The sequence below is a fragment of the Hemitrygon akajei genome, chromosome 5, assembly GCF_048418815.1.
Source record: "Hemitrygon akajei chromosome 5, sHemAka1.3, whole genome shotgun sequence".
In the NCBI taxonomy this organism is placed as follows: Eukaryota; Metazoa; Chordata; class Chondrichthyes; order Myliobatiformes; family Dasyatidae; genus Hemitrygon; species Hemitrygon akajei.
The window spans coordinates 7,209,345-7,222,968 of NC_133128.1; the positions used below are offsets into that span (position 1 = coordinate 7,209,345).

The 13,624-nt window shown below is 45.1% G+C and overlaps 1 protein-coding gene across 8 annotated transcripts in view; it reads right to left on the reverse strand.

Moving 5' to 3' along the window:
- The window catches only part of robo1 (roundabout, axon guidance receptor, homolog 1 (Drosophila)), a 640,973-nt gene that overhangs the window by 357,351 nt on the left and 269,998 nt on the right, over positions 1-13,624 (reverse strand). The gene's annotated exons all lie outside the window — the stretch shown is intronic.

Consider the following 13,624-nt stretch of genomic DNA (forward strand, 5'->3'; position numbering starts at 1 on the left):
GAGGTTGGAGAGATGAAGCTCTCAGGGAGGCCAACAAATTCCTGGCTAATAAATTCCAAACCGTCAACACTCTCACAATCTCAACAAGACGCAATTAACTTCTCACTCAGCAAGAACATTCTGCTAAACTACAACACCAGCTCGAGAGCGTCAGGGACAAGCCAGCGATGCCAGAGGTCAAAGGGCAGGGAGCGGGGTGGGCGGAACAGCTGGAGGAAATCCTGACAGGGAACGAGGAAGGGAGCAAAGCAGCAACTATTGATAGGGAGGGGATGACTGGCTACTGGGGAGGTTTCCTCACCATCTTCTGGCAGTTATCACTCACCAGGCCCTTCACCACTCAACTCCCTCTTTCTCCCAAAGATCTTCCCTTTCTTCTTCCTGCAAATCCCTGTGAGTCCAATAGGAAAGCTGAAGGCCCAAGGTTTGTGAATCTACCAGGCCGCTGGAGGCTGGAGGCCACTTGCAGACTGTCCCCGGCACATCATTAGGTGTATTGGTTGACACATTCACTCTCCATTTTGATGTTTGGTACAGTGGAAAAGTCCCAGGTATATATATAGGATGGTCTATATATATTGGTGACTACTCCAAGGGTAGTCATAGCCAAAGGGTGGTATTGGGACGAGCTCCCACTGCGAAACAAATGCTCTTCACGGCGTGCGTCTCAAACAGCCTCTGACAACCAAGTCCAACTCCTTGCCTTCACGTGTGGCATAGTTCTTATGCCCGGCGGAGCTGTTCTCACCGACAGGAGGAGGGGCAAAGGTGGGCCACTGGCGCCTTAAAACCAGTAGCTCTGGGCAGATGGGGCTCGTTAACCACGGATGGTAGCTCATCTAGGAGAGGGAAAACTCCGATTTCAAACCTCCGCTGCCTTGCGGCTATACCCGCTCACGGGAAAGGCTTCGGGAGTGAACCCCGAGGAAAAATCCGGACTCAGAGTCCCGAAGACGGCTGACTGCTGTACCCAGCACCGGCACGGCAACTCCTGAGATGCTGCTGGCACCAAACTGTATCGACTTTCACCGTTCCTTTGGACCTGTCACCAGCATGGAGAGGGGGGTCCCACTGCATGGGCAACAGACGGATCTCCATATCAACTCTGCCCTGGCTTGCACCCTGGAGAGGCCACTCCCAGTGACTACCAGAGGCACAGTACCCATGGTCGACCACGACCAACAGAAGCCACATATATATAGCTCGACAGTGTGGAGCTGAGATGACTTTGTAAATCTGGCACACACAAAGGATGTTGGGAATGGTGCTGTGAGAGGGGTGTGGGTCAGGTGGCAGAGAAGGAGTGCCAGGAGCGTGCCAGGGATGGTGTGGATGCGGACCCAGGTCAGAGACACCAGGCAAAGTCATTTGCCAAACAATTGGTATATTGAACATTACAGAATGTCTCTCCGGTGCTTTCTGCTACCTGTCCTGTCCCTTCCCCTTTTCCCAACCAAGATTCCCCTCTCTCTGCCCCCTTCCCACTCAATGGAGTCCCCAGTTGAGACCCATATCAGAATCAGGTTTACCATCACTCACATATGTCATGAAATCTATTTTTTTTGTTGTGGCAGCAGTTGACTGCACACATGAAATTACTGTAGTTCAGCACAGGCACCCTAGCCTACATATACGTGCCTAGGACCTTTGCACAGTTCTCTAGACGTGATAAATGAGACTGAATCTCCTCGCTGTCTGCCTCTTTCTTGAACACTTTGAGACCCTAGAGCTATACAAGCAGGTCGTCTAATCCCGTTCGTCGAGTCTAAAACTGTCATCACTTCAAACACCGCAGTTAAAAGGAAACGGCATTCTCTCGCAGTCTCAGACTCACACTTAGAGTCGCATTTCACTGTGTTTCAATTTATGTCATAGAGACACGGAGCACTACTACACAGAAACAGGCCCTTTGGCCCATCGAGCCCAAGCCGAACTATTATTATCCCGAATCCCTACGACCCTCCCCTCCCACCTGGAACATAGCCCTCCATACCCTGCCCATGCCTGTGAGCTCGATGCTATTGTAGCTTGGGGGTCAGAGTTTGGAGTTCAATTCCAGCATCTTCTATAAGGAGTTTGTATATCCCTCTCCATGAACCACGTGGGTTTCCTCTGGGTGTTCCAGCTTTCTCCCACCATCCAAAGATGTACTGGTTGGTCATTGTAAATTGTCCTGTGACTAGTCCAGGGTTAAATAGGTGGGTTGCTGGACGCTGGGATTCATTGGGCTGTTCTGCATTGTATCTTGAAATAAAATAAATATATGTTGCAATCGATTTTGCATTGCTAGGGATGAAAAGAGAGGAGGAGGTGGAGAGTATCTTAAATGTATCTATTTTAATGCTAGGAGCATTGTAAGAAAGGTGGATGAGCTTAAAGCGTAGATTGATACCTGGAATTATGATGTGGTAGCTATTAGTGAAACATGGTTGCAGGAAGGGTGTGATTGGCAACTAAATATTCCTGGATTTAGTTGCTTCAGGTGTGATAGAGTAGGAGGGACCAGAGGAGAAGGTGTTGCATTGCTTGTCCGAGAAAATCTTATGGCGGTGCTTTGGAAGGATAGATTAGAGAGCTCCTCTAGGGAGGCTATTTGGGTGGAATTGAGGAATGGGAAAGGTGTAGTAACACTGATAGGAGTGTATTATAGGCCACCTAATGGGGAGCATGAGTTAGAAGAGCAAATGTGTAAGGAGATAGCAGATATTTGTAGTAAACACAAGGTGGTGATTGTGGGAGATTTTAATTTTCCACACATAGATTGGGAAGCTCATTCTGTAAAAGGGCTGGATGGTTTAGAGTTTGTGAAATGTGTGCAGGATAGTTTTTTGCAACAATACATAGAAGTACCGACTAGAGATGGGGCAGTGTTGGATCTCCTGTTAGGGAACGCGATAGGGCAGCTGACAGATGTATGTGTTGGGGAGCACTTCGGGTCCAATGATCACAATAGCATTAGCTTCAATATAATTATGGAGAAGGACAGGACTGGACCTAGAGTTGAGATTTTTGATTGGAGAAAGGCTAACTTTGAGGAGATGCGCAGGGATTTAGAGAGAGTGGATTGGGTCAAGTTGTTTTATGGGAAGGATGTAATAGAGAAATGGAGGTCATTTAAGGGTGAAATTATGAGGGTACAGAATCTTTATGTTCCTGTTCGGTTGAAAGGAAAGGTTAAAGGGTTGAAAGCGCCATGGTTTTCAAGGGATATTAGAAACTTGGTTCGAAAAAAGAGGGATGTCTACAATAGATATAGGCAGCATGGAGTAAATGAATTGCTCGAGGAATATAAAGAATGTAAAAGGAAACTTAAGAAAGAGATTAGAAAAGCTAAAAGAATTTACGAGTTTGGTTTGGCAAGTAAGGTGGAAGTAAATCTGAAAGGCTTCTACAGTTATATTAAAAGCAAGAGGATAGTGAGGGATAAAATTGGTCCCTTAGAGAATCAGGGTGGTAAGCTATGTGTGGAGCCGAGGGAGATGGGAGAGATTTTGAACGATTTCTTCTCTTCGGTATTCACTAAGGAGAAGGATATTGAATGGTGTAAGGTGTGGGAAACAAGTAAGGAAGTTATGGAACCTATGACAATTAAAGAGGTGGAAGTACTAGCGCTTTTAAGAAATTTAAAAGTGGATAAATCTCCAGGTCCTGACAGGATATTCCCCAGGACCTTGAGGGAAATTTGTGTAGAGATAGCAGGAGCTCTGACGGAGATCTTTCAGATGTCATTGGAAACGGGGACTGTGCCGGAGGATTGGCGTATTGCTCATGTGGTTCCATTGTTTAAAAAGGGTTCTAGAAGTAAGCCTGGCAATTATAGACCTGTCAGTTTGACATCAGTGGTGGGTAAATTAATGGAAAGTATTCTTAGAGATAGTATTTATAATTATCTGGATAGACAGGATCTGATTAGGAGTAGCCAGCATGGATTTGTGCGTGGAAGGTCATGTTTGACAAACCTTATTGAATTTTTTGAAGTAGTTACGAGGAATGTTGACAAGGGTAAGGCAGTGGATGTAGTCTATATGGACTTCAGCAAGGCCTTTGACAAAGTTCCACATGGAAGGTTAGTTAAGAAGGTTCAGTCATTAGGTATTAATGCTGGAGTAATAAAATGGATTCAACAGTGGCTAGATGGGAGATGCCAGAGAGTAGTGGTGGATAATTGTTTATCGGGATGGAGGCCGGTGACTAGCGGGGTGCCTCAGGGATCTGTTTTGGGCCCAATGTTGTTTGTAATATACATAAATGATCTGGATGATGGGGTGGTAAATTGGATTAGTAAGTATGCTGATGATACTAAGGTAGGAGGTGTTGTGGATAATGAGGTGGGTTTTCAAAGCTTGCAGGGAGATTTATGCCGGTTAGAAGAATGGGCTGAACGTTGGCAGATGGAGTTTAATGCTGAGAAGTGTGAGGTTCTACATTTTGGCAGGAATAATCCAAATAGAACATACAGGGTAAATGGTAGGGCATTGAGGAATGCAGTGGAACAGAGAGATCTAAAAATAACAGTGCATAGTTCCCTGAAGGTGGAGTCTCATGTAGATAGGGTGGTGAAGAAGGCTTTTGGAACGCTGGCCTTTATAAATCAGAGCATTGAGTACAGAAGTTGGGATGTAATGTTAAAATTGTACAAGGCATTGGTAAGGCCAAATTTGGAATATTGTGTACAGTTCTGGTCACCGAATTATAGGAAAGATATCAATAAATTAGAGAGAGTGCAGAGATGATTTACTAGGATGTTACCTGGGTTTCAGCACTTAAGTTACAGAGAAAGGTTGAACAAGTTAGGTCTCTATTCATTGGAGTGTAGAAGGTTGAGGGGGGATTTGATCGAGGTATTTAAAATTTTGAGAGGGATAGATAGAGTTGACGTGAATAGGCTGTTTCCATTGAGAGTAGGGGAGATTCAAACGAGAGGACATGATTTGAGAGTTAGGGGGCAAAAGTTTAAGGGAAACACGAGGGGGTATTTCTTTACTCAGAGAGTGGTAGCTGTGTGGAATGAGCTTCCTGTAGAAGTAGTAGAGGCCAGTTCAGTTGTGTCATTTAAGGTAAAATTGGATAGGTATATGGACAGGAAAGGGGTGGAGGGTTATGGGCTGAGTGCGGGTACTTGGGACTAGGTGAGATTAAGAGTTCGACACGGACTAGGAGGGCCGGAATGGCCTGTTTCCGTGCTGTGATTGTTATATGGTTATATACAACCTGCCATGGGATTGGACGCTGGAGACCATATAGAGCCTGTCATGGGTCTGGAGACTGGAGTCCATATACAACCTGTCATGGGATTGGATGCTGGAGACCATATAGAGCCTGTCATGGGTCTGGAGACTGGAGTCCATATACAACCTGTCATGGGATTGGATGCTGGAGACCATATAGAGCCTGTCATGGGTCTGGAGACTGGAGTCCATATACAACCTGTCATGGGATTGATGCTGGAGACCATATAGAGCCTGTCATGGGTCTGGAGACTGGAGTCCATATACAAGTGCTTTTTGTCTTTTTTAAAACATCTTTTTAACAATCGCAAGACAATGCTGGACATTAAGATCCTTGGATTCTGCAGGTCTGTCCCAACAGTGAGGTGCTCGTTGGTGGAGGAGCTGGTCTTGGTGTGGACCGTGTTTTTGCCTGCTACATTGAAAGCATTGGAGATGGTGGGCAAAAGCAGCGTGCAGTGTAACAGTGGGTGATCATCTTGGACCTTTCTCTTACCATCACAAGACCCTGTAGGACATCGGTAATGTAAAATAGAGCGAGTCAGCCCCCCCTTGTTTGTTGGGGAGACAGCCAGTGGGGGAGCTGGATGGCCTCGGCTGTAGTGGGGATGAGGCCTCAGGCCGTGGGCTTGCCTGTTGCTGCAGTCCAGGAGTTGAGATGCCAGAGGTGGTGTAGCTGGGCTGGGGGCTGGCCCTTTCCATTGGTGCTGCCGTCCGTGTCCGATTGATGATTGACAAGCTGGATTTCATGCTTGCATTCGTACACAGACTGCTGGGAACTGCACCATCAAATTGCAGGACATGTCACACAGGGTTCTGGGTGATATATATGTAGTCTTTGAGGGACTGTATGTTTGCTCCCTACCCTGAAAGGTGTGTACTGTAGGTTTTGCACCTTGGCCCCAGAAGAATGCTGCCTCGTTTGGCTGCGTTCATGTAGGGTTGGATGATGATTAAACTTGAACTTGAATATCTATGTTGGTTGTTAACACAAATGACATATTTTACTGTAATGGGAGAAGGGTCATAGGCAAGTTCACAAAAGTGATTCCAGGATTGAATGGACTGTTATATGAAGAGCATTGGAAGGTTCTGGGCCTGTATTCACTGGAATTCAGAAGAATGAGGGGTGACCTCATTGAAACCCATCGAATGGTGAAAGGTCTCTCGAGAGTGGAAGTGGAGAGGACGTTTCCTATGGTGGCAGAGTCTGAAGTCAGAAGACATAGCCTCAGAATAGAAGGACGCCCATTTAGAACGGAGATGAGGAGGAACTTCTTCAGACAGAGTGGTGGATCTGTGGTATTCAGTGCCACAGGCAGCTGTGGAGGCCAAACCTTTATGTATATTTAAGGCGCAAAGTTTTTTTTCTGCTCTTTGTGTGTTTGAGAGTCTTTTTACTTATTAGGTTCATTTGGGTTTCTCTATTTTATGACAGGTTATAAGGAGATGAACTTCAACATTCTATATAGTGTACATCAATAATAAATGTATTTTGAAATTTCTCTTAAATGTTGAAATCTACCCCATTCCACACTCTGACCACCTCCCTAAACAACACAAATACAGAACAGTACAGCACAGGAACAGGCCCTTCGGCCCACAATGTTGTGTTGGATTAATTAAACTAGTAAATGAATGCCCAAGTTCAGAGGAGAATAGGCAGACTGGTTCAAGCTGACAGGAAGGTGACAGTAACTCAAATAGCCACACGTTACAACAGTGGTGTGCAGAAGAGCATCTCTGAACACACAACACATTGAACCTTGTAGTGGATGGGCTACAGCAGCAGAAGACACTCAGTGGCCACTTTATTAGGTACAGGAGGTACACTCCAAGTAAACAAAGAAAATAAAAGTTTGGATTAGCCACAGTATTATCAAATGCCAGGGCAGATTTACGGGGCTGTATCATTGACTCTTTCTCCTGCTTTTTATGCGCTCACATCCAATAGTAAAAATTCTGTCTCCGGTTTTTGCTCGATACACAGTCTCGGAGATTAATCTTTCAATCCCTGAATCTCTGGGGCAATTCTGGATCAGCCGTACATTGTGGAATATTCACAGTGCATAATTGCATAAAGGTTTTTTAAGTGCAGAAGAATTGTCTGCAAAGCCAAGAATGGGAAAAAAAGCTTTTTAATAGCCCCCATTTCATCCCCTCCCTCTGCCGCCAGTTCCTTATCACTGTGAACACCTGCTGTATCTGAGTGAATTGCGAGTAATTACCAACGTTTAAAGATAAGCCCATGCAGGCCGAGCACAGCAGTGCCTCTCGTCGTCCTGCAGAAATTCCTGCACACCCCAGCAATCCCATTCACCGCAACCTCGTCCTTTTAAATATTACATACAGGCTGTAAATGCTCTTGTTACCATCTCATTCCCCCTCTTCACCGGCACCACTGGCCCACCTGATTATCCATTTTGCAGACACTGTGTGGCTAACTGCTGGCCAAGCCCAAGTGGGTGATTACAGGTGATTCCCTTAATCTCTTCTGGACCAATTTTTACCGGCAGTGATTTCAATAGAATCAGAAGGCAGGGGGAATTTGATGCAGGCTGGAAGTGGATGGATTTACACCGCTTCACGGCAGCAGATTCACAGACTATTCAGCCCTCTGAGCCCCCTGACTGAATCTCACAGCCATACACATGGGTGCGCATGCACACACTCACACTCACACACAGAGTAAGGTACACAAATGCACTGACCCCACAGACACCTACACACACTAAACAATCACATATCATTACCTAAGTACTCACACGCCCACAACATTTTTCTCTCACACACAGTAAGGTAAGCACACAAACACACACAGTACAGAGAAACACAAACCTCACACAAACATGCACAAAGATACACGCATCCACAGACACAAAAAGATACACAGATACATATGCATACATACACAAAGCTACACGGCTAAACAGACACAAAGAGACACAAGAACCACACACAAAGAACCAGAAATGGACACATACAAATACCACAGATACACACAGAGAAACACACACACACACTCTCACACACACACACACGCACACTCACAAATACACTCACCCCTCAAAGACACATACATACACTCTGTTAGATACAAAAACAATGTTCCACACAATCACATATCATTACCTGATATATTAAGTACTCACACACTCACACCCCCTTTTTCACACATACAGATTTTCTTACAATGTTCTCGTACACAAACGCACATACATGTAGACATATGGACACACATACACATAAATTCACAGACAAATACACGCTCATGAATGCTATACCACATTCCCTCTTACAAAATCGATCACATAAATTCTCTCTTATATTCACAATACATACAATCTCTCTCGCGCACACACAGGCAAACTCACACTCCCTTATTAATTCTCACAATTACCCAACATCTCGCTTTTACACACACATGCAAATAGGCATAAACATACACTCACAGACTCAAAAGAACAAAGACACAAATACACAGACACAGACTCTTTGTGTCACAACATACATATTCAGCTTTACAGAGAATCTCTCCCACACATTCAATCTCTCCCTCTGGTCTATCGCTCTCACCTTTTCTGTCTCCTCTTCTTTCCTCTCTCTCCCATCCCTGACTGTGTCTTTCTCTCCCCTCCCTGTTTCTGTCTTTCTCTCCTCTCTCTCTCTCTATCCTTCCTTCTCTCTTTGTCCCCATCTCTCTCTCTCTCTGTCTCTCTCCTCCCTCTCCCCCTCTCCTTCCGTCTCTCTCTATCCTTCCTTCTCTCTTTGTCCCCCATCTCTCTCTCTCTGTCTCTCTCCTCCCTCTCTCCCCTCCTCTCCTTTGATGTCCAAGGGCAATACAAATCCAATGCAACAACATTCACAGCTGTAACTGAGTGACCCTCAACACATCCCATGTACAATCAGCTCACTTATCGAACTCTGCTCCATCCGCCCACCCCTCCACGCATACTACACACCACGGCTGCCATGTCCGTCACCTACAGATTCACTGTGGCTACTTACCTAGGCTTACAGTACCTGCTGAACCCCATCCCCCCAACCCGTCTCCCCCTGAGGACAAGAGAATGAAACGTAGAAGGAACTTCTCAGTGTACAGTATCTAATCCGTATCAGCTCTAAACCAGAACATCTCCCCGAATTGTCCGCTTCATTTTATTTATTTAGTGATACAGCAAATAGTAGGCACTTCCAGCCCATCGAGCCGCAAACCCCGACAACCCTGATTTCATCCTAAACTAATCACGAGACAACTTACAATGACCAATTAACCTACCTGGTACATCGTTGGACTGTGGGAGGAAACCAGAGCACACCGGGAAAACCCACACATTCCACAGGGAGGACACACAGACTCCTTACAGCAGACAGCAGGATTGAATTCCGAATACGGAATACGGAATACGAAAGGTTTTGCCACAGATCCTCGGTACACACCAGAATCTGAATCAGGTTTATCACTGATGTATGTTGTGAATGTGGATCAACCTGGGACCCATGCAGTAGAGATTTGGCTTGTGTGTTTGTTTAATGGAGCCTGCAGATGTTAGGGACTGCTAACTGTCATTTGCTGAGTGCCAGATTAAGTGTGTCTGATGGAAATAAATTATGCAGAGAAAATTTACAAGGATGTTGCTGGGATTTGAGGTCCTGAGTTATAGGGAAAGTGTGAATTTGAAGAAAGAAGTTGTGCTGGAGCTTTTGGAAAGCATCAAGTTGGATAAGTCACCGGGACCGGATGAGATGTACCCCAGGCTACTGTGGGAGGCGAGGGAGGAGATTGCTGAGTCTCTGATGATAATCTTTGCATCATCAATGGGGACAGGAGAGGTTCCCGAAGATTGGAGGATTGCGGATGTTGTTCTCTTATTCAAGAAACGGAGTACAGATAGCCCAGGAAAATATAAACTGGTGAGTCTTACCTCAGTGGTTGGTAAATTGATGGAGAAGATCTTGAGGGGGAGGATTTATGAGCATTTGGAGAGGCATAATATGATTAGGAATAGTCAACATGGCTCTGTGAAAGGCAGATCGTGCCTTACCAGCCTGATTGAATTTTTTGAGAATGTGACTAAACACATTGATGAAGGTAGAGCTGTAGATGTAGTGTATATGTATTTCAGCAAGGTATTTGATAAGGTACCCCATGCAAGGCTTATTGAGAAAGTAAGGAGGCATGGGATCCATTGCTTTGTGGATCCAGAACTGGCTTGCCCACAGAAGGCAAAGAGTGGTTGTAGACTGGTCATATTCTGCATGGAGGTCGGTGACCAGTAGTATGCTTCAAGGAACTCTTCGTGATTTTTATAAAAGACATGGATGAGGAAGTGGAGGGATGGGTTAGTAAGTTTGTTGATGAAACAAAGGTTGGGGGTGTTGTGGATAGTGTGGAGGGCTGTCAGAGGTTACAGTGGGACATCAATAGGATGCAAAACTGGGCTGAGAAGTGGCAGATGGAGTTCAGCCTAGATAAGTGTGAAGTGGTTCATTTTGGCAGGTCAAATACGATGGCAGAGTGTAGATTTAATGGTAAGACTCTTGGCAGTGTGGAGGAGCAGAGGGATCTTGGGGTCTGAGTCCATAGGACGCTCAAAGCAGCTGTGCAGGTTGACTGTGTGGTTAAGAAGGCGTACGGTGTATTGGCCTTCATCAATTGTGGAATTGAATTTAGGAGCTGAGAGATAATGTTGCAGCTATATAGGACCCTGGTCAGACCCCACTTGGAGTACTGTATTCAGTTCTGGTCACCTCACTACAGGAATGATGTGGAAGCCATAGAAATGGTGCAGAGGAGATTTACAAGGATGTTGCCTGGATTGGGGAGCATGCCTAATGAGAATAGGGTGAATGAACTCGGCCTTTTCTCCTTGGAGCGACAGAGGATGAGAGGTGACCTGATAGAGATGTATAAGATGATGAGAGGCATTGATCGTGTGGGTAGTCAGAGGCTTTTTCCCAGGGCTGAAATGGTTGTCACATGAGGGCACAGGTATAAGGTGCTGGGGAGTAGATACAGAGGAGATGTCAAGGGTAAGCTTTTTTATGCAAAGAGTGGTGAGTGCATGGAATGTGCTGCTGGCAACAGTGGTAGAGGCAGATAAGATATGGTAAAATATTTTTGGATAGGTACATGGAGCTTAGAAAAATAGAGGGCTATGGGTAACCCTTGTAATTTCTAAGGTAGGGACATGTTCAGCACAACTTTGTGGGCCGAAGGGCTTGTATTTTGCTGTAAGTTTTCTATGTTTCTATGTTGAAGGCTGTATACAGAGGCCTAGAAGCATTGATGAAGATCCCTACCACCCACCCACAATCTCTTTGACCCACTACCATCAGGAAGGAGTTACAGGAATATCAGGACCAGGACTGTCAGACTGGGTAACAGCTTCTTCCCTCAGGCTAATGAATAGCCATTTACTGTTTACCTGTGCTGTGCGCTACATGCATTTTTAATTATATGTTATTAACTTACTTGTGGTAATATTTTGTTTTATGAGCTGTGTGTGATATATGTTTTGTGGGTGCATGGTGGTCCAGAGAAATGTTGTTTAATTTGGCCGTACATATGTATACGAGCATCTATGTGCAAGTACGAAGGAAGCATGGCAGCACCTCTGTTTCCTTAGGAGTTTGGCGAAGTTTGGCATGACATCTAAAACTCTGACAAACCTCTTTAGCTGTGTAGTGGAGAGCACATACATTGACTGGCTGCATCACAGCCTGGTATACAATCACCAAAGTACTTGAATGGAAAATTCTACAAAAGCTGTGGATTCAGCACTCCCAACCACTGAAATCATGAAACCACAACTACATGAAATGTTGTCGCAGGAAAGCAGCATCCATCATCAGGGACCCCACCACCCAGGTCATGCTCCCCTCTCACTGCCGCCATCAGGAAGAAGGTACAGGAGCCTCAGGACTCACCCCACCAGGCTGGGGAACAGTTATTACCAAAGGAGCTAACTTCATTTGCTCCATCATTGAAATGTCCCCACAACCAAAGGACTCACTTTCAAGGACTCTTCATCTCATGTTCTCGATATTTATTTATATTATTATTTCTTCTTTGTGTATTTGTATAGTTTATTGTCTTCTGCACTCTGGGTGAACGCCCTGGTTGGGCAGTCTTTCATTGATTCTGTTCTAGTTACTATTCTACAGATTTGTTGGGTACACCCACAAGGAAATCAATCTCAGTATTGTATATGGTGACATATATGAAATTAGATAATAAAATTACTTTGAACTTTGTATAGTCAGATGACAATAAACTTGAGCTTGAGTAGGTTAGGACTGTATTCCCTGGAGCGCAAGGAATAAGGGGAGATCTTTTTGATGTATGCAAGATTATGAGGGGTATAGATAGGATAAATGCAGACAGGTTTTTTCCACTGAGGTTGGACGAGACTAAAATAGTGGTCAGACTGCATCTGAAATATGAAATCTATAAGGGGAATCTGAAGAAGGAACTCAGAGGGTATGTGAGAGTGTGGAAGGAGCTGCCAATGGAAGAGGTGGATGCAGGTTCAATCACAACATTTAAGAGAGATTTAGGTAAGTACATGAATGGGAGGGGTTTTGGAGGACGATGGTGTGGGTGTAGGTTGGTGGGACTAGGCAGAAAAATAGATCAGCATGGAGTAGATGGGTCGAAGAGCCTGTTTCTGTACTGTAGAGCTCTGTGCCTATGACCCTAACTGAACTCCTCAATGCCCAGCCTGTTCAGTTGCCTGGTGGGGCTCCTCCTTCAAGTGCAAAGGGGGGGGGGGGCACAGATCCCAATGCCTTTAAAACAGACACTGACCATTCTCAAGGTGAGAGATATACAACATTACCGTGACAACATTTTGCCAAGGATTGAACGTCTCAGCATGATTTAAAGAAAAACAGCATAATTTTCATCACATTGTCTTGCTAAGAGAGAGATATCCATGCCCATAATCATTCAAACAAGTTGTGAATCAACACACTGTGGCTGTAACATGATCCATGGGGTGGAGCCAATTCTGAGCATGGATCGGGGTTAATGTCCAGTGGGCTTCACTGGGCAAGATGAGGGTGGACAAATGGACAGAGACAAGGGGAAGGAAGTAGGGCAACCATGGTGATGGGGAGGATAAGAAATGGGTAACCATGGTGATAGGGTGAAGAAGGGTGAAATGTCACCATGGTGTTGAAGAAGCAGCGGAGGGTAACAATGGAGTCATCAGAAATGGAGAATGAAAGGTATCCATGGTGGTTTTGAGGAGGAGATGGAAATGTTTGTAACTATAGCAATAAGATGCTGAAGGGTAACCTTGGTATTATGGAGAAGAAAGGGAGGATATCAATGATGACGGGGAACCTGTGGAGGATAAACATGGTGATAAAGAGGAGAAGGGGAAGGAAGT